Source organism: Pan troglodytes, chromosome 10, assembly GCF_028858775.2.
Source record: "Pan troglodytes isolate AG18354 chromosome 10, NHGRI_mPanTro3-v2.0_pri, whole genome shotgun sequence".
Lineage (NCBI taxonomy): Eukaryota > Metazoa > Chordata > Mammalia > Primates > Hominidae > Pan > Pan troglodytes.
The window spans coordinates 92214829-92235435 of NC_072408.2; the positions used below are offsets into that span (position 1 = coordinate 92214829).

The 20607-nt window shown below is 34.3% G+C and overlaps 1 long non-coding RNA gene across 1 annotated transcript in view; it reads left to right on the top strand.

Annotated features, from left to right (window-relative positions):
• Positions 1-20607, top strand: part of LOC129136666 (uncharacterized) — a 356828-nt gene that overhangs the window by 41767 nt on the left and 294454 nt on the right. The window contains exon 3 of the long non-coding RNA XR_008538529.2: positions 16521-16607. This is a non-coding gene — a long non-coding RNA (uncharacterized LOC129136666). The remainder of the gene's footprint in view (positions 1-16520; positions 16608-20607) is intronic.

The window sequence follows — 20607 nt, forward strand, 5'->3', positions numbered from 1 at the left end:
CATCTCACAGCAGGTATTCGAGCACAGCCAAAATTTGGATGTGCTGACACCTGTAATCAACACAATAGGTATCTTTTAAACTAACAAATCATCTTTCCCAGTGGAAGTATAAACAAAACTCTAATTGGAGGCTTTGCTAACTATTCTTCCCTGCTGTGAACACTAGTTAGTGTTTTGTGTAAAGCAGTAACATTAGCTACAATTTATAATTGGCAAAGGATAAGAGCTAATTCTCCAGATTCAGTCAGTTAGTAGGTATACTTAAATTGAGCATACCTCATTCAATGATTTCTTACTTAACAGTTAGTATCAAGCATCTTGAAACTATGTTTTAATTGCAAGGAGACAAATAATAACTAACACATACAATGCTGATGAAGTGCCAAACTACATCCTAAGCACTTTTAAACATATTCGCTTATTTAGACTTCACAAAGTACATTTGAGATAGACACTATTATTCCCAATTGACACATGAAAAAATTGAGACTACATAATAGTTTGTTCTAAGCATCACAACTACTAAATAGTGGAAGTGAGTTTTGTTTTTTTTTAAATAATGAATCATAAATTTTATTTCAAAATGTAAACATCACTAAACATGCATACACATTAAAACAATAAAATTTACAATTTCATTAATTTTTCTTTTTGCATAGGACATCATTACAATATAGAATCTATGCCATACAAAATACATACAAAGTTTTATCCGAGCAAGCCAAGGCCAGACTGGGAACTGTACAACTGTAATACTTCACTGTAGTGATCCAGGAAAGATGAAACATGGCCTTCGGGAAGTGAGTTTTGAAACCAAGCAGTATAAGCCCAGAGTCTGTGCCTTGCCATCTCCATTAAAAATAAAGATTTAAATAAATAAATGTAGCTAGTACCTCATTTTAGACAACTAAATTTAACACATGTGCTGACAAGATCCTTCATGCCTGCTTCCTAGTTTTTACATCTTACTTATGGATTCTGAGGTCTACAGTTTGCAAGAAAAGGCATAACCTCGATTAAAATAACTGATTGGAGAAAATAAATCTCAGTGCACAATGAATGAACACAAATAAGAAGTAAAAGTGATGTTAATTCGGTAATAAATATGTGCTTTTTCATCTTAGAACGTATTTTGTCTTAACTATGCAGGAATGTAACTTTCTCCCCACCTATTGCTCAATGTGGTTATCAACAGGCTTTAAAGGTAGATTTTCCTGTTCCCTAAAGTAGGTACTGCTAAGACCCAACACTAGAATTATGTATAATTCATCGAAAATGATGAAAATGTAATAAAAGTAAAATAAGGATTAAAAATGAGAATGGTGCCAGGTGGAGTTCAGAACATAAAACATGTGCCACAAAATCCTGCACACGTTAGAAACAAGCCCTGATTTTAGCTCTCAGCTTCCTAGAAGCCAAAGTAGAGACCATCAACTACTCGACTTAGTCCAAATTGAAAATTAAATTCTTGCACATGAGCAGTTCAGTTATGCCTGGAATTGGAGGGATTTTTTTTTATGACTCCTAGTAAAAAGGACACATTATGATGTAATAAAAAAAATCCTCAACCCACTCCTTAAAATAAACATGGCGATAGTTTTATATAATTATTTTGTGTAATTCACCTTTTAAGCAATAAACAGATAAATATTTTAGTAAATGTAATACAACAAAGATAAAAAAGGCTGCAAGAGAAAATCTTGGAATAGAGATATAAATACAAACATATACACCCATATAGGCGTATGAACAGAACAAACTGAGATGCAGATATGGCAAGATTACACCAAAGCTCCAATTTAGTACACACCAATTTCACTGTCTTTATATTTTACTGTCTTTGTATGTATGGAGCTATATACTTCTGAACAACAAAATGGATGGATAATTAAACAAAAACATTAGTGCCATGATTTCCTTAATATATGCCCCTTTCCCTGACATGTAATTTGTTTCCAATTTTTACGGGAACTAATCTTATAACTGAAAGATATTTTTGTGCACATCTTTATGTTTCTATGTGTTTTAGCATAATTTGCTTTGAATGGATTACCATAATTGAAATTGAGGTTAAAGGGGTTAAGCATTTTAACGTTTTAATAGAAATAGTATACTTTTAAATATCACAAAGTGCCTACTGGATACAAAAATGTTATAATCAACCTGAAGATCCTCAGCATATTCTGACTTTTATATACTTAGCTATGAATATGCTTGTTATGCAAATGTTTGATGTTTGTAATCTTTCCATGTAGGAATAAATAGGCTATATTAATACTGTCACTAGGAAAACCATTCAGAACAGATACCTTACCAATGCCAGTCCAACATAGTTAATTCTCTATCTAAAGTAAACTGTATTTTCCTTTAACACACACTGAAAGAACACTTATGGCACACCCTATTTTACCCAGTAAAGATTAAATGTGTAGCTTTATTTTATGTTTTTGACTGTGTTAATAAATATTTAGAGAGAAGCAATACTAAACTGCAAAATTTCAGAAGCTTTTTTTTTTTTTTGAGATGAAGTCTCACTCTTGTCCTCTAGGCTGGAGTGCAATGGCGTGATCTCGGCTCACTGCAACCTCTGCCTCCTGGGTTCAAACGATTCTCCTGCCTCAGCCTCCTGAGTAGCTGTGATTACAGGTGCCTGCCACCACGTCCAGCTAATTTTTGTTTTTTTCAGTAGAGACGGGGTTTCACCATTTTGACCAGGCTGGTCTCGAACTCCTGGCTTCAGGTGATGTGCCCACCTCGGCCTCCCAAAGTGCTGGGATTACAGGTGTCAGCCACCGTGCCCTGCCCAGAAGCTTAACATAATACAGATTTATGTTTCACTCACCTAGAAATTCCATGTAGGTATTTCTGGTTGGAGTTGAGAAGGACTTCTGTTCCATGCAGTCGTTCATGGAGTCATTGATAGAGGCACTTTCATCTATGACAGTGGCTTTCGAAGTCACCCTGGGTGTCAAAAAACAACTGGTAAGCTGATGAGAGAGACTGTGGGAAGACACAGTCTGTTTTGTCTTCTCCACAAAATGACAAATTACTTTTACCGTCGTTCAATTAGCAAGAATTAGTCTTACGGCCTCATTTAAGCCCTATTTGTACATCCTTGGGGAAACTGCTTAACCTTTATAAATTTCAGTTTTCCTATTGGTAAAATGGGGATAACAAAGTAATGAGCTCACATGGTAATTTTGAAGATTAAATACTATATATAAAACAGTTAGTATTTGACTTATACTAAGGATTTAATCAACAATCTCTCATCATTATTATCATTTTTAATATTAGAAAAGACATTCAACTAGACATATATTAGAAAACTATTTTAATTACATGTAATTACATTTAATAATTTTTAAAATAATCCCTATAAACAGGAAAAAACATACCTACCAAAAAAAATAAGTCTAGTTTCTGACCTCTCTATAGTACAAAGTATCAGAAAAAAAATGAAGATTAAAAAAATATTATGGCCAACAATGTGATCACTAGACTAATGTATAAGACAATAAGAATACATATTTACATGTATAGATACATGGAAAATATAGTACTTATGCTTCATTTAGAAAAACAAAAAGATACATTCTAAAAAGCTGAACTCAAGAACGAAGAAGACGTTGGCTAAAAGGGATGGTGATGACTTCTAACTTTCTGAGTTAAGTTAAAAAATTATTATAAATATCAGTAAAAATAATTTAAGATGTTAAGAATAATTATTGAAAGGTAATATGTGTGTTGTGAAATTAATGAAATTACATGTGAAGCATGAGATTATCTAAATAAAGGAGAAATCTGAAGAAAGATAAAATGAACACTGGAGTGGCAAGCAGGGACAAGAACAGAATATTGAGTTTTTTAAGTCTGCATATGGTAGAAAGTAGGGTGGCATGATGAGAGTCAAGCTTTCAAAAACAAACAACAAACAAATAAACAAAAAAACACTCCGGAGGCATTTGGTGAATGGACTCAGGAAATTTAAGAATGGATCTGGGATCTGGGGAGTCCAGGTGGTTTGCTTACGGTGTTTGACATTATAGCGGAAAGAAGTGGACACATTAGAGAATATTTAGGCTTTGGGAATGGTAGAGCTCTGTAATGCATTGGGCAAGTGGATGGGGAAGAAAGATGGGAAGGGTGGCATAGTGTCTGGCTGTGGTACTAGGTAGTGGGTAGTGATGCTATTCAATAATACTGAGGTAGAAGACTTATAGAACAAAATTTAAGATTAGTTTGTGACAAGTTGAGTTTGAACAACTTTGTGACACGCGAGTGGAGATATTATATAGAGAACTGAATACAAGGACCAAAGATTCAAAGGAGCTATTTGCAGTAAAAATTTTAATGCATAGTCATATAGGTGGTATAATTGAAGCTCAAGACAAAGTTTCTCAACCTTGGAACACTGACATTGTGGCCGAATAATTTTTTATTGTACAGGGTGATACTGTGTATTGCAGAATATTTAGAGCATCCCTAGCCTCTGCTCACAGATGTTAGTAGCAACCCCTGAGTCATGATAACCAAAAATGTCTGCAGCTTTACCAAATATTCCACAGGGGTGCAAAACCACACCTTTTTGAGAAACACTCGTTAAATGATAGTAAGTAGGAAGAGAATGCAGAGTAATAAGAAAACCATATAACCCTACTGAGACAAGAAACCTTAAATTTAATTTGGCTCCAATATATATGGCTCAAATAATTTTCTTTAATTGGAATAATTGTCATGGATATAAAAGTGGGTAACAAGAACAGGAACGCAACATTATCTTTCAGTACTATTTTGAGACTTTCAGTTAAAGTAGGATCCAGGGTAGACGGAGAAGTAAAGCCAAAAGAGAGATTTCCAAGTGGTTTAAGATTAAGTTTGCTGGAAACAAAAGAATTTTAAAAGGTATGAAGTATTTGTAAATTCCAATTTGAAAGGGGTGGGGTGTATCTACTTATACAGGTGGTTAATCTGGCATATCCTTGAATAAGCTTAACTGAGAGACCATGTTCTTGCTGATTACATTTTCGGAAAAAGCAGAGCTGGTCTGTATCTCTACTATACATGTGGACATTAATCAGGCCAGAATCTTTTTCACTGGAATTTTTGCTCCTGTTACTGGCAATGAACTCTAGTGGCTTCATGGCAAGTCTTAGTATCTTTGAAGAGTGATAGACTATTAGGACTTTGTTGAACCCTGTAAGGTAACATTACTAGTTACATGCAACTATAAACATTATTAGTTACATGCTACTGTTAACAGTATTTTAAATACCTAATTTTTATTCATTGATTTGTATAAATTTAGATTACATATATTAGAAATATAATTTGCACTGTTGGTCTGATTATTTTGTTGGTAAGCAAATAATTGCTTTATTTTGTTGATAAGCAAAATAATTTATTCCCTGAAAGATACATAAATATATAATCATTTTACAAAATGAAACCTGTGGAACCTGAGGTAAAGTTAAATCACACATCATTTGCTTCCTCTTTTATTAAAGTTATTTACTTAATTTGCAAAATTTCAATTGAATGTTGTTTTCTGAAGTACTTACATTTAAGTTTCACTTGAATATTTTGAATCTACATTGCTTTGATATTACAGTTTCTTTTATTTGCAATACTGAGTATAGCAAGTAGTGCTTTGCCTATAACTGCCAGCTCCTTTGAAAGTGAGAGTGAAAAAAATAGAAATCTCTTTTAAAACAATTTAAAGATGCCTTTTTTTCTCCTAATGACCAGAAATGTCTAAAATTCTGGTTTCTAAAATTGTGCCATTTTGAAATTTCCCTGGCGGATAGCACTGCTCTGCTGTATTACATGTGGTTAATGTTAGTCACATCCTTGATGTAACATAACACAAGCTGGCTAAGGTAATCCAATGTGACATATGACAGCATTGTGAGCCAGTCTGGGATATTTGAAAATATGCCATCTTTCAAAGACCATGGACAGCATGGTTAGTCAAGATTATGAACACTGTTGCATTCATTTCAAACAACATAGTCAAGGCTCTGTAATAATTAAAGGGTAATTTCCAACATGGTCGAGTCTGACAAATGCTAAAATGCTAACAAGAGTACTTTTTCCTTTTTTCTTGCTGCTGAGTTTATATTTGAAGCCACTAGGTTAAATTGTAAGAAAAACAACTACTAAGATGTAATTATACGTTGTTTTAGGTATGAGAATGAGTGAAAATTTATAAGACAATGCAGGGATGAGTGAACAATGTCTAGTAATTTATAAAGAGGCAACAGGTAGGCATTTGGTACCCAGTTATTTCCATTTGCCAAAAGCACTCAGGTTGAATCAAGTATGTTAGCATTAGATGAATACAATCTAGAAACATGAGCACCCAGGCGAAAATCTATATTTTCTACATGTGTTGTTGAGTTTCCCTGTAAAAGTCTTTCTGTCTTCAACCTAATTTATTGTGCAGGCTGTGGAAAATCTGAAAACCATGTTTTCTTCTAGGATTACTTCATGATCAGCTTCTTTGGTTTTAAATTTGTTGCACATTTGCTTAAGCAGAAAATACTACCACTAATAATTCCTGATGAATAGTGATGAGTTACAGAAATGAAAATAACCTGGACACTAAATTCGATAGAGGATGGAAGAGGAAATTGAACATAATATGAACATCTTAAAATGAAAAGGTAAAACTGAACTACAAGGTAAAGAGTCAGTGGAGCTGTCTTTTTGTGAGATTTACAACTGCAGGTCATAATATGCTGTTGCCTTATTATGTTCTAAAACACCCTAATTTTATAAAAAAAACTTTTTTCTCTCTCCCTGTAAGTCAGAATCATTAAGTAATACCTGTGCTAATCTATTAATAAAATGATTTAAATAAATATGGAAAATAATTTATTTTCTTGCAAATTAAAAAGTATATACCTCATGCACATATAAAAGGATAGGTAAATATATTTTAATATTGGTTTTCATATAAAATTTGTTTAAAATATTACATTGAAGTTTACTGAACTGCTGAGATGACAAAGAATATAGGAAGAAAATGCTGGCATTTTTAATTTTAGGTACAATAGAAACATTCGTAACACTGTAATATTAATCTTCTAGTTTAGAGTAATATTTTTCTATTGTTTTCTCATTTGAACCTCAAAAGTACATTGCATATTACGAAGATAGATTGTTTTATCTACTTAATGGAAATAAAAATTAATGTAATCCAACCTTGATCCAGTCTTTGAACTTCAAGTCTACTACCTTTCTTTCTGTGATTTTCATAAAATTAGAAGTTTGTTGAAGTGACTCAAGACATAATGAGTGATGCCAAAATTTAATGTAAAGACAAATAACTTAATGTTAAATGAAGAATGGATCTGCCATCCTGGTGTTATGCTTTAACATGCAAAAAGTGCACACAGATATTACCGCTCAATTCTGGTTGATAATTAGATTAAAACACGGTTATAGCTAAAACTTTGTAATATTTTATAGTTAATGCTATAGGGTGTGTTAGAGTAGAAACATAATAATACAAGAGAAATCCAGTATAGAAGACCTGATACTTTTGATTGAGCAGATACAAGAAAAGTAAATATTCCCAAAGGGCCAGGCGTGGTGACTCATGTCTGTAAGCCCAGCACTTTGGGAGGTCGAGGCAGGCAGATCACTCGAGGTCAGGAGTTCGAGACCATTCCGGCCAATATGGTGAAACCCTGTCTGTACTAAAAAAATAAAATACATAAATAAATAAAATCAGCCAGGCGTGGTGGCACAGGCCTGTAGTCCCACCTACTCAGGAGGCTGAGGCGGGAGAATCACTTGACTCGAAAGGCGGAAGTTGCAGTGAGCTGAGATTGTACCACTGCACTCCAGCCTGGGTGACAGAACAAGACTCCATCTCAAAAACAAATATATACCTATAGCCAAAGTTACTGATTTTATAAAACAATATACAAAGTCCTTTAGAAAAACAAAGCAAAAGAAAACAAGCTTGCCTCTTTTGAAGAAACTCAAGGTAAAATTATATAAACTGAGGCCAGGCTCAGTGGCTCAGCACTTTGGGAGGCCGAGGCAGGCAGATCACTTGAGCCTCAGGATTTGAGACCAGCCTGAGCACCATGGTGAAAACCGGTCTCTACAAAAAATACAAAAATTAGCTGGGTGTGGTGGTGTTCACCTGTAGTCCCAGCTACTCAGGAGGTTGAAGTGGGAAGATCACTTAAGCCCAGGAGGTCGAGGAGAAGTGAGCTGAGGTGATGCCACTGCACTCCAGCCTGGGTGACAGAGTGACACCCTGTCCCAAAAACAAAAAAGAACAAAACAATATATTAATATATAAACTGAGGAAAATCAAGGTGGAAGGTGAAGCATATTTTTTTTTCTCTGTGTTGGTTTCAAGAGTGTTGTTTGAATATTTTGTGGAACTAGTTATCCATGACTCTGCAATTTCTTCTAGAGATGTTACCTCACTTAACAGAAGGGATAGGATACCAGGAAAAAAAAGTTAATCTTTGTTAGATGCCTGCTATGACAACAGTTTTTCATGCATTATTGATTATCAAAGAAAGCCTGTGAATGGATATTATTATCCCATTATATATGCCAAGAACTGAGGCTTACAGAGGTTGTGACTTGTTCATGGTAATATAGCAAATAACTGGCAGAGCAGGGATTTGTACCCAAGTATGGAGTTAAGGTTTGAATATTAAAAATAATGAAAATATGTATATTAACCTTGGAAGAAATATAAACAGATAATAAGTAAATAACAGAGAATAGAATAGAATAGAATAGAATAGAATAGAAAAGATAAAAGAACAAAGAAGTTTTTCTGGTCTAGCATTTGTACAGGCCTACTGAGGAAAAATTGTGTGAATCAGTGGAATAATGGAAAATTCTGTTTGGTATTTAGTTGAATTATACAACTAAGGAATCTTTCAGATAATGAGTTGGCATGCATTTTGACCTCCTGAAATACTGTAAGGTAGAACATGGCAAATGGAGCCGGACACCTGCATTCGTTTCCTTGCTGTCTAGTTTACTAACTGTGCTACTTTGTGCAACTTACTTTGTTCCTCCAATCCTTAATGCACTCCTCTACTAAATGAGTATTAATGTTACTTACCTGTGTTCTGTTAAGGTGTTTGTGGTCAAAAACATTGCCAAAATCTGAGAGGCTTACAACATCAAAGGTCCATTTATTGCTTGGATTGCAGATCCTTTTCAGGTCAGCTAAAGTTCTGCTCCCTGTTTTCTTCCTTCTGGCAGAAGAAGCCACCCCTTCTGGGATGTGTTGGTCTTATGGCAGAGGGAGAAGAGAGATGCAGGAACCGATTATACGGTAGCTCTGAAAGGGTTTGCTTAAACGGGCCATGCATCACTCTCACTCACCTTTAAATAGGCAGGAGGAAGTCACATACCCAAGCCTCACATGGAGGAAGGTATCATCACCTCATAGGAAAAGGCAGAGGATAACTGGAAAAATACTATCACCTACCACAACATCCACAGGATTATCGTATGATTAAATGAGATGAAAAAGTAAAGCTCCCAGCAGGGTTTTAGGCACATAATATGTTCTCTAGAAATGGTATTTCACTTTCATTCTATGGGATCCAGAGTTAAGCTAAACAAAGACCAAGCTCGTGAGGAATTACAGCCACATATAACAATTTTCCAGTGTCTGTTTTGTTTGCAACCTTTATTATAATAATTGATAGTTAAAAGAATGAAAGTCATATTTCAAAAATAACAGTAACAGAAAGATTTTAATCCTCCAATGCAATTGTCAATAAAGAATTGACAAATTAAGACCTGATTTTTAAAAATGCATTCTTAATTTTTTAGGTGTTCTTAATTTCTTAGAAACTTTAATTGATATATATATATCTCAATTAAATGGGCATCATTAACAAAATAATAAAGCAAAGCTTCCATTGGAAGGTAGCATGTGGGATACCCATTGAAAATAAATTTTGGTTAAGATTGAATTCCAGTAAGAAATTTATCAGGGATTTTGCAAACTTTAGGACTGGAGGAAAAATTCCCTATTGAATGTTTCTGAAAAGGTCTCTTATCTTTGTCATGTGGTCAAATAATTTTGTATGAGTAATGAATTTGGTCTTGTAGATTTTTGGATAAATCCTTAAGAAAAAAGCCAACAAGTCTTGCCCTCCCTCTATGAGATCAAAGACACCACTGTGTTTTTGGTATGAAAAAGGTTTCCCCATGGTTGCCAAAAATACGCTGTTTCCCCATCAGCTGTGTAGCGGCCATGAAATGATTGACGGCCTTTGCAGTTTCTCCAGGGTGGTTCAATTTCAAGTTGAAGGTAGTGCTGAATTTGAAAAGTATTTTGAGTCCCTTTTGAATAAAAATTACAACAGGGCAAAAATACTTCTTCCTTTCAGCTGACAGTCAATGACATCCACTTAGTAAGGTGTTACTGTAGTACGAAGTGGCCCTTTGTGAATACATGGGATAAATTTCCATCTATGCAAGGCCAAAGTACTCAGTTGTGATGATTTACCTTTTTTTCATAATAAAATTTAATAGAGAAAAAATAATTTGAGATGAAGACTGAATTCTTTAAATGCTTTCACAGAAACAAATTTTTGAAAAATTTCTTGTGAGAAAAAATATAACAATGTTATTGATACATAATTATCTTATTGTAAACTCTTTAAATAATAAAAATCTGTTATCACATGATTTTAGAAGTACTAAAGTTTGAAACATATACTCTCTAAATATAATAAATTATCAGAAAACTCTGGCATAAAATGAATAATGACAAAAGGGTGTTAGTCATATCCTATCAAGGAATCTCACAATATATAAACCCCACTTTGATACCACATATGTGAGAAAAATTTTGAGAATCCATGTGCTTGTAGTTTAGCATACTTTTTAAAAACTTCAATGTATCCACTACGTTACAAAATTGAAAACTTAAAAATAAATTGGTAAAAAATAAATGTTAACAAAAATTGATTAAAATTCCTCTCAGTTATTTGTGGGAGAAAGGAAGGAGGTACAAATCATTAAGTCTTTCTGAAAAGAGCATGCCCTTTGAGCTGCTTAATGTATACGAGAATGGAGAGTCCAGTTGCCTTAAAAAAAAATTCCAGAAAACATCCTCTTTTAGGAACTACCTGGTTTTTACACGAGTGTTTACAACCTTGAGATTTGTAGTATTCCTTAGCTTTCCCTTGAATCTCAGGTCCAAATCAATGAAGCAATGTGAAATAAAACACTTAGGCACTTTATGATCCAAATCATAAAACTAAGGATATGAGATGTTGAATAATTAGAACTAATTGGTGACTGCAAACAGCGATCAAATTCACCAGAAAGCTGCATGACTTTTTCTTTAGTTCATAGGCACTGTTTAAGATCAGAGGTTTAAAAAAAAAGGTTGCATGTTGTGTTAATTGATTCAGGAATATGTTTTCTGCTCACTTTTGATGCTATAAAATGAAATGGAACAGTCTGGAATGCAAACTGAAACAAGGGGTTACATGGGTGTGGCAGCTTCACAGCCTACACTCGTTTGTTGTTTGCCGGTAAGCATTCATTTGTTCAACTTCTGATATTTGGGCCTTGTTCCAAGAGTATTTTTGAGAAAACGTAAAAGTTCTGTGTGAAGTGGATGAAGTACTCTTTTAACTTTTGAGTATTCATTGTCTCAAATATTTATATATTCCATTAATTCTATTTCACCCATTTTTTTCCAAGTTACTCTTTAATGTCTCCACTTCAATTTGAATGTATCTAGTTCTAAATATTCTGCAGCCTACAGGGGACACTTATGTCTATATTCTGCAATGTCTTGTTACTTTTTAAAGTCTATTATATACAGATAATTCATTTTAATTGTTTTATTAAACAAAATAGCAAATTTTTTAAGTGAAATTTTTGAAGACATTAAAAAACCCACAGTAAATCTCAAAGTCCATTTAAGTAATTATAATGTGATTGACAAATGATGCTGCCTATAGTAATAATGTAGGTATATATGTACACATGCATCTTTTTCAAAAGTGAAAATTTGATAGACATCTTCTTTCTTCTAATTCCTGCTTTGCAAATATCCCAGATCTGAAAACAAGCTTATACTTTATACCAGAATGATCTGAAACTGAGAAAAAAGCCATGCTCTTGGCAGAAATGTGTGAAGTGAACTTAAATTGTTAGATTTTTAAAATATTTGAATGATGGTTATCTATGGTGGGTCTCTTCTGATATTTGAGCTTTTCTTATTACTGCTTGAATCATTATCAAGAAATTCATTTTTTCAAGATTTCTCTAAATTGGGAAGCTTTATTCCCTATTTATGCACCTATTATGAAATTAAATTATTCCATTGACAACAACCAAAATTAATAAACTAGAGGCTTTTACTGTTAACTGTGTATTTATCTTTAGACTAATGCTATTATTTGAGAGTTAGATGTTAATAAAATCTATGCAGTATTAGTGAAATAACTTATTAACAAGTTTAGAATATGCTAAAGTGAAACTCAACCCGTTTTATGTTTACATTCCTAAAGCTTTGATTAAATCCTAATACATATCATCCAGCTGCACTGAATTCATCTGATGCAAACACTTGATAATTGTTCACCTTATACCCTTATCATCTATACACATTCTCTAGCACTCTCTCTTTGAAAAAATAAACTCAAATACCAAAGTAAAAAAAAAAATTACACAGCAGTCTGAACTCTGAATACAAAAATAGCAATCTTTGAAAATAAAAACAGAAACCTCTAAAATAATGTTTTATTTATCACATACAAACATGTTTTCCTAAGAATTACTTCCAGTATGGGCCACCATATGGAAGTAGAAAGCCATTATAGGAATGAACTAAGATGGTTTGTATCACCTGCATAACTTGTTTTGTTCTATGCCTTCAGGGTTCAAAACCCGCTTCCCATATTTTTTTCCTTTCTTTAAAAATAATGTACATCAGTTTAATTTATCCCAGGTCCTGACAGAAGGATCGGATTTTAAGCATTTAATGCTGTGGTTTCAAATCCAATTTCTCAGTGTTCATCGTTTCAAAAGTGGCAGAATTCAGTTTTTGAAAAAGTTCAAGAACGTGGGGAGGACTGGCATGCTTTCTAAAGTTCCACATTGATGTTAAAGGAAGCTCTGTATGGGAGAGAGCAGTTTGGTCTGAATTTTTCTATAGTGCTCCAGGAAATATTAAACCCTCCACCTTCTTCAACAAGAGCCTCTTCTTATTGGTATCAACCTAGGAATACTTTTTAAACTCATAAAGCATATTGAATACATAATCTATTACAGGTTTTCTGAACTAGGGCCCTGACTGGTTGATATATTTTCCTAAATGGAGGGCATCGATATATCTGCTTAAGGCTTGATTCCACTGAATGTGTTTGGAAACAACTTTCCCTGAAACTAAGGGGATTTTTATCCATTCAGAAACTAAAGCAGTAGACCCTTGCACAGTAAATTCATTGTAGGCTTTCTTTATGGGTGGTGGGGGAATCTCTAAAGGTCAGGAGTCCAGATTGCTTCAAATAAACATCCAGAATCTCAGATGCTTTTTTGAAACGAGCCCAAGTTTATCTGAACCTCTTTCTCTGGTTTGGAAATCAGGCTGAAAATGTCACAGAAACAGATTTTCTTGTGAGATCTCAGAATGTTGTGGTTTAAGTAAAGTAATAAACAAAGTTGAAAAATGAAAGGCAAAATTGGCTCAAACTCACCTGGTTTCGTTCTGTTAGATGCCTAAAACTGAGTGGCACTGTGCAATCTTTAAAACAGAAAAGATAAAAACAAAACAAAAACAGAGTTTGGCTGTGGGTTAGCCTAAAATCATCAAACATTTCTCCTGAGGAGGTTTAAGAGAAACTTTTGCCACTCCATCATGCGCTGTCCTTATGTTGCAATGTTTCGTTTATCCCCCTCTCCATCTTCAATTTGAGAGACTTCAGAACTGGTCTTCCGTTTTTAAACTGTCAATAAGGAATAACTCTTTGACCTTTTGAAGTGGAATACGTTCCTTTTTATTTATGGGTGTGATTGCCTTGAAATGCATATTTTAGTATTTGTGTGGTATATATATAACATTAAAAAATAAAGTAGAATTTTTTCGAATAGCTATTATTGAATACCAGGGATGAGTTAAAACTTCTCCACATATCATATTATTTAATCCTCACAGCAAAACCATTAAGCAGGTATTTTTTATCTCCATTTAATAAATGATATAAAAACAGTTTATGAAGATACAGTAACATTCTTAATTGTACAGCTGTGATACTTATAGCAAGTAAGTAAAGGCAGGATTGAAGCTGAGGATGGCTGACTTCAAAGACCGTACATTTTACTACTAATTTATGTAGTTTCCCAAGAGCTGTTTTTAAAATCCATTTAATATGTCTAATAGCTTTAGCCCTACCTATTACAAATAATGGGTTACATATCTAATACACTAGCTGAAAAGTTCGTTTCTGAAAAGGTCTCTTATCTGTGTCATGTGGTCAAAGAGTTTTATATGAGTAATGGATTTGGTCTTGTAGACTTTTGGATAAATCCTTAAGAAAAAAGCCAACTGTGTATTTTCAATACACTGAAAAGCAGTGTATTAGATATATAGCTGAAATTATTATAATGATAATGCCTTAGATTTATAAGCAGTCTACAGAATCCAAATCCTTTTGTATTTGTTTTCTCATTCTAATCCTTCCAACAAACTAGAAAGTAGGCAAATAAGGCATCTGGATCCACGACTGGGGAAAACTGAGGCTTCATGAAATTAAGAGATTTTTCCAAAGTCGTGAAACGAAAATAAATCCAGAAGAAACGGCAAATAGAATGTTTTACCTATGTAAATTGCTCTTTGCAAATCAACACTTCAAAATTCCACTCTGCGGTCACCTTTTAATATCTTATGTTATTTTCTCAGTCGCTTCTTTTCAATTACGCTCACTTTTCTCCACAGTACTTTTGCATATTTCAGCTTTTTATATATCCTGTGCTCCTGATAGAAAGTGTTCTGCACTAACTGATAAAATCCAAACTACTTTTGCAAAGCCTGAAAAGGTCTAGACACATGATACCAATGCTATTCTTGGGCTACCCATTTAAGTTATGTATCAAGTCTAAATTTAATCAAGGCCACATTTTATTTATACATTTCATGCATTAAACTCATTTAAACTTTTAGTCAGATTTCATTAGAAGAAATACTACCGTGTACATCATGCAGTAGTAAAGCTAATGTGCTTCAAGAATTTGAAAGGAGTTGGAGATCGGGGGTCTGATTTCAAAATTTCTTTTTCTTTCTCTCCTTAGTGCTTGCAGCAGGTCTGTGAGCAGCACACAGTTTGTTTCCTAGGACACTAATACAGTCAGCATGCTCTGTACAAATGTGTAAACACAGACATTCCCTGTAATCAGGGAGGTTGGTGTCTTAAGGCAAGATTATGTTTTTTTAGGAAATGCAATTTATGTTCAGGATTAAATTTCTCTTGCAGACTGATAACGTCTGAGGTTCAGGGAGATGATAATAAATGTTGTGTCCTAAACTGCCTGCCCTGAATCTGAAGCCTTGAATTAGTCTTCCTGTATAGCCCTCATTCTTATGACCCCAAATTAGGTAGTTCTTCATGTCTTAGAAAGATGAGAGAAGTAAATAATATAAAAAGACAAAATACACTTTAAAAAATGTAAAGCATCTATAAACCTCATGGTGGTTACAAGGAAATACAGAGACATAAGGAAAAAATACAGATGACACCATGGCTAATATCCTTCTTCACAATTCAGGAAATTTAAATTTGTGTCTGGTACTTTGGTATTCGTGAAATTGAGATGGAGATGGGCAGAAAGTTAGACAATATTCTTATAATCACTTTAGTCTTCTCATGGAATGATCCTAACACTATAAAACAACTTAAACACATAACAAATATTCTCTCTTTCTAAACAGTAGTTGAAATAAATCCAACCAGAATACCAAGAAAACCTTCTCTATAAATCCTTTCATCACAAAACTGCTCTATTTCTTTTCCAAACCAGAAAAAAAAGTTTTCAGAAGTTAAAAGGGCAGTTTTTATGCCAAAACCACAATTTTTTTTGACCTAATATTAAATTCTTAAGATTTTTTCCTTTCTTTCTTTCTTTTTCTTTCTTTTCTTTTCTCTCTTTCCTTTCCTTCTTTCCTTCTTTCTTTTTCTTTATTTTTTTCTTTTTTTCTCTTTTTCTTGCTTTCTTTCTTTCTTCTCTCATCTTCCTCCTCTTCCTGTCATTGTCTTCCTTCTCCTTCTTTTCTTTATTTTTCTTTTTCTTTTAACCTTCAGAGGCAGAGATCTGTGGTTACTACCAACTCCTTTTTACACAGGGAATGCAGATCATACAAAAGAAAAGCATGGCCTTGATCAGACAGCTGAGTTTTTTTTAATCTTAAAAAAAATCTATTTTATCCAAATGAATTGAGTACTCAGAACTGGAACTTTTCAGACCACAAGGAAGACTGACATGCTTTTTTATCATGGTAACAGGTACTGACTGCATGGGGAGAGGCCATACCACAGAAACCTCAATCTGCCTGAGCCGTGACTCTGAGAGCTGGAGTACCACTGGACAGGGTGAGGGGAGCTTTTGCTTGTTTACTCAGAAATATTTTCTAAATTACCTGTTTGTGTTATTTAGGAGGGCAGGATTGGGGAATGCCACTTTGACCTGATTTTTACAGAATAAACTCCTTGCGTAGCATTATAATAATCAGAATAACTAGATAGGCTCTTTTAGGCAAGGTTGGGCAAACTTTCTATATTCTGACTCCTCTTGTTGTTTTCTTCCCAAACATTTGAAAGAAAACACATTACAGTTTACAAAAAAATCCCTCATTCCCCCTTGTGTTGGTTCCACCTCCCCTAAAAATAGAATTTTATGATGCTCAATCTAATTTCTTTTCAAGACCATTTATTTAATAAGAAGAATGTTCTCCTGGCCTGAGATGCAATATAAGTGAGTATGTATTTTTTTCATAGAGTTAATGTTTACGGCAGAGGGCTAAAGCATTGAAAATAAGGAACTGAAATGGAAACTCTGACATCACTTTAACGGCAGTCCTGCTGCCTTACTGGGGAGAAAAATATTAGCTCTTGTCTAACTTACCTTTTCCATAAGGTGTAAAAAGCACCCTATACAGAGGGAGTATATGAAACCCATAGCTAGTCTGATTGCTTGCATGCTATTCATATACACGCCCGTTGTAAGCTGGCACTGGGTGAACCCGCTGATTCTAACCATATGGCTGCCTGCAGAAGTGCACTGAGGAGTTTCCTCCAGGGTGCCCGAACAGTGTCCTACTGGCTTCCTAGGCTGCAGGAAAAAATGAAAAAAAAAATGTAATTTTCCCATTATGAGATTTCATCCAGATGCTCATGAGGTCATACATTAAATAATGAGACTTTAAAGAACATTACTATTTTGAAAAATTGCAAACTGTATGCATTTCTCCACTGGGTGGCGCTCGAAGTCCATAATCATGAAGACAACTAAAAGACCCGGAAACTGAAAATCTAATTTAGAAAATATCACTTAAGGGTTAATTAATTCAGAACTACTATTCTTCTAATCAGATTACCAGTTTATAGTGCTGCGTGTCAGTCAGACTGTGCTGGTTCTGCCTGTTGGTAGACAATTTTGCATTACAGAGAGCTGTAGAAACTTTTGAGCTATTGAAAGATTTTATCTACACTGGTAAACTTATATTTTTTTGGAATAATTATCAGGAATAAAATATTTTCTACCACTATGTATTCAATTGTCCACTGACCACAACAATTTCTCTACAATCAGGTTTTTTTTTTTTTTTTTTTTTTTTTTTTTGCATAACTTTACACAGCTTTTGAAGAAGGTATTTCTTGTCCCAAATCTTTCAAAATTCCAGAAAGGTATCATTTTGCTTAATAGTATTCCTTGGTTATGGCCTGTTATTAACAACCCCTATAAACTATTCTGATTATTTCTGGAACTGGAGTCTATACAGCTATATAGGACATTCATTTCAGTTTAATAATGCTCAGCTCTTGTGTGCTAAGCTATTAACCGTAAATAGAAAATCTCATGTAAGGATTTAGATTCCAGTGAGATGTAGTCAAGGTTCATATTAGATAAATGCCTTTACTTTTAGCTTGTTGAGTTGGTTTTCCTTCTTCTTTCTTCTAGCTTTAATTTCTGTGTCTTTCTCCATATCTGCATGTACAAATCCCATTTCAGGTAGGTCTTGGCTAAAAGAAAGAAGTGCACAAGTAGTATAAATAGAGCACACATTAGGGCTAAGCTCTTCTGCAGGATGTAGTTATGTGCCCCATACCCCACCACCCACCTTGTATGACCAACCAGAACCAGATATAAGTCAAATTGTGCAGTAGGTGAATTGGTTTTGCTTCATAATCATCTCCTCTTTCCCTGACCTTATCTCCATATTACATGTAGTAATGGGCAAACCCTGGTGCTTTCCTTTACCTCTCATGTTCTCAAGGGCTTTCCAGGTATAGCCGACAGTTGCCACATCACACAGACCTTGAGTTTCTGATAGGACTGTTGGTCAGTGTCAGACCCTGCTCGTGAAGGCTGTGAGGCAGCTGGCATTTGCTAAAGGCAGTTGATCTATAAAGTTGTTCTGCTGGCCAAAAAATAAATGATTTTGAGCACTACAATGGAGGAGATCCAGTCACCCGGCTGCAGAGTTCAGACCTCACTAAGGACTTGCTTTTCTTCTGCTTTTACTTAAAGATTAATGTAGGGTGATGGACTTTGGATGGAGAATGCCTGGCTGCCCTGTCTTCAGCTCTATCTTGCACTGTGGTCATCAACTTTTCTCAGATCAAAAATAGGCAGGTACGGGTAGTGGGCTTACAATGTTTGACCGCAACTGGTTTTTCTAAGTATTCTGTACATTTTTCAGCAGCAAAACCAAACTGGGTCTTCAGCTTTATCCCCATTTCTTGCAAAGGAAGAGCCTTTATATGATTGGGCACATTTTGATTTTTCCTTACTGAGAATTTTAATCTTCTTTTGTATTGTTTCTGTAATAATTTGTAAACATATTTATTTTTACCTACTTTTTAAAACTTTTCTGGTGAAATTCATTGTACTGCGTTTTATTTGTCAAAATAAACATTCTCATAATGCTGGTTAAAAAAAAAATGCAGCTTAAAATGAGGCGTGCTCAGCAAACATCAGTGAATTACAACAGTTCCAAAGAAAACTAGTTCACTAGTTGACAAAACAAAAGCACAGGTTTTAAACAGGCTTGGGTTAGAATCTTGATACCGTTATTTACAGATTACATAATTTAGGTTAATTTACTTAATATCTCTGCATTACTATTACCTAATTTGGAAAATGGGAAGAATAGTTCCTATAACTAACAGTGGTTTTGGTTATTAGATTAGATAAAACATATGAAACACTTAATCATCTAACCTATGGTAACTTCTCAATAAATGGTAGCAATTTTCATCCAGAGTAAACATTTAAAAAACCTAACTCTGTGTGGCACTGTGATAGACTGAGATTAAAAGATCATAAGGCACACTCTCTGCCCTAAAATATATACAGTCCTCTTGAGATAATTATTTCTTCACCAACAAATATTTACTGAACACCTAGTACATAACAGAAATTGGTTTTGATGATGATATTGATGATATTACAGGCTAAATAACCCTTTTACATATCTCCTGGGACCAGAAGTCTTTTGAATTTTTTTTTGATTTGGGAATATCCCCATATACATAATGAGATTGGGACCCAAGTCTAAACACAAAATTCATTTATGTGTCTGTACATCTTAAACACATTGTACTTTTATACAATATTTTTCATAATATATGCAACCTGTCACATGAGATCAGGTGTAGAATTTTCTATTACGGTGACATGTCAGTGCTCAGAAAGTTTCAGATTTGGGAACATATTGGATTGCAGATTTTCAGATTGGGGACTCTCAACTTGTATAACAATGAATGAAAGAAACATGAACCTTGCACTTAGGAAGATTACAGTTCTGTGGGAGAAACAAAGTTTAAGCAAAAACACATTATTCAAATATTTTAAAAATCATAATCTGTAAGTACCATGATGTCAAAGTACAGCATAGTTAAAGCCTAGATGTCAGCTGGGAGTCACCCTCTACATGGAATTAAAAATAAATATTAATCTTCTATGATGTTCTCTGAGAAAATGGATATTCTCCTCATAGCCATGCAGATTCCTCCAGACTTATTTTCTGAGAGTCATCTCTTTCCCTAATTCCATATTCCTACTAAAATCTCTATTTCTCTGCAAATTTAACTCCTACATTCTTTTCCTTCTGTCTGCCTTTCGTAGACCAAGACAGATTATACAGCCTTTTCCCCTGGTGTTCCCCCACCCACCGCAAACATCACTCACATGTATAATGGGGTCAACACCGCAGCACCACTCAGGGATCAATTTCAAGTTGAATCTTAGGTGTTCTTTTCTTAACAGACATTTGCCCATTCTAACCAAACAGAATGTCTAACTTGTCAAAAAAGAGAGAAAGCTAAGCAATTCTGAGTCAGCCAGATGATCTTCACAGGAGTATTGGTT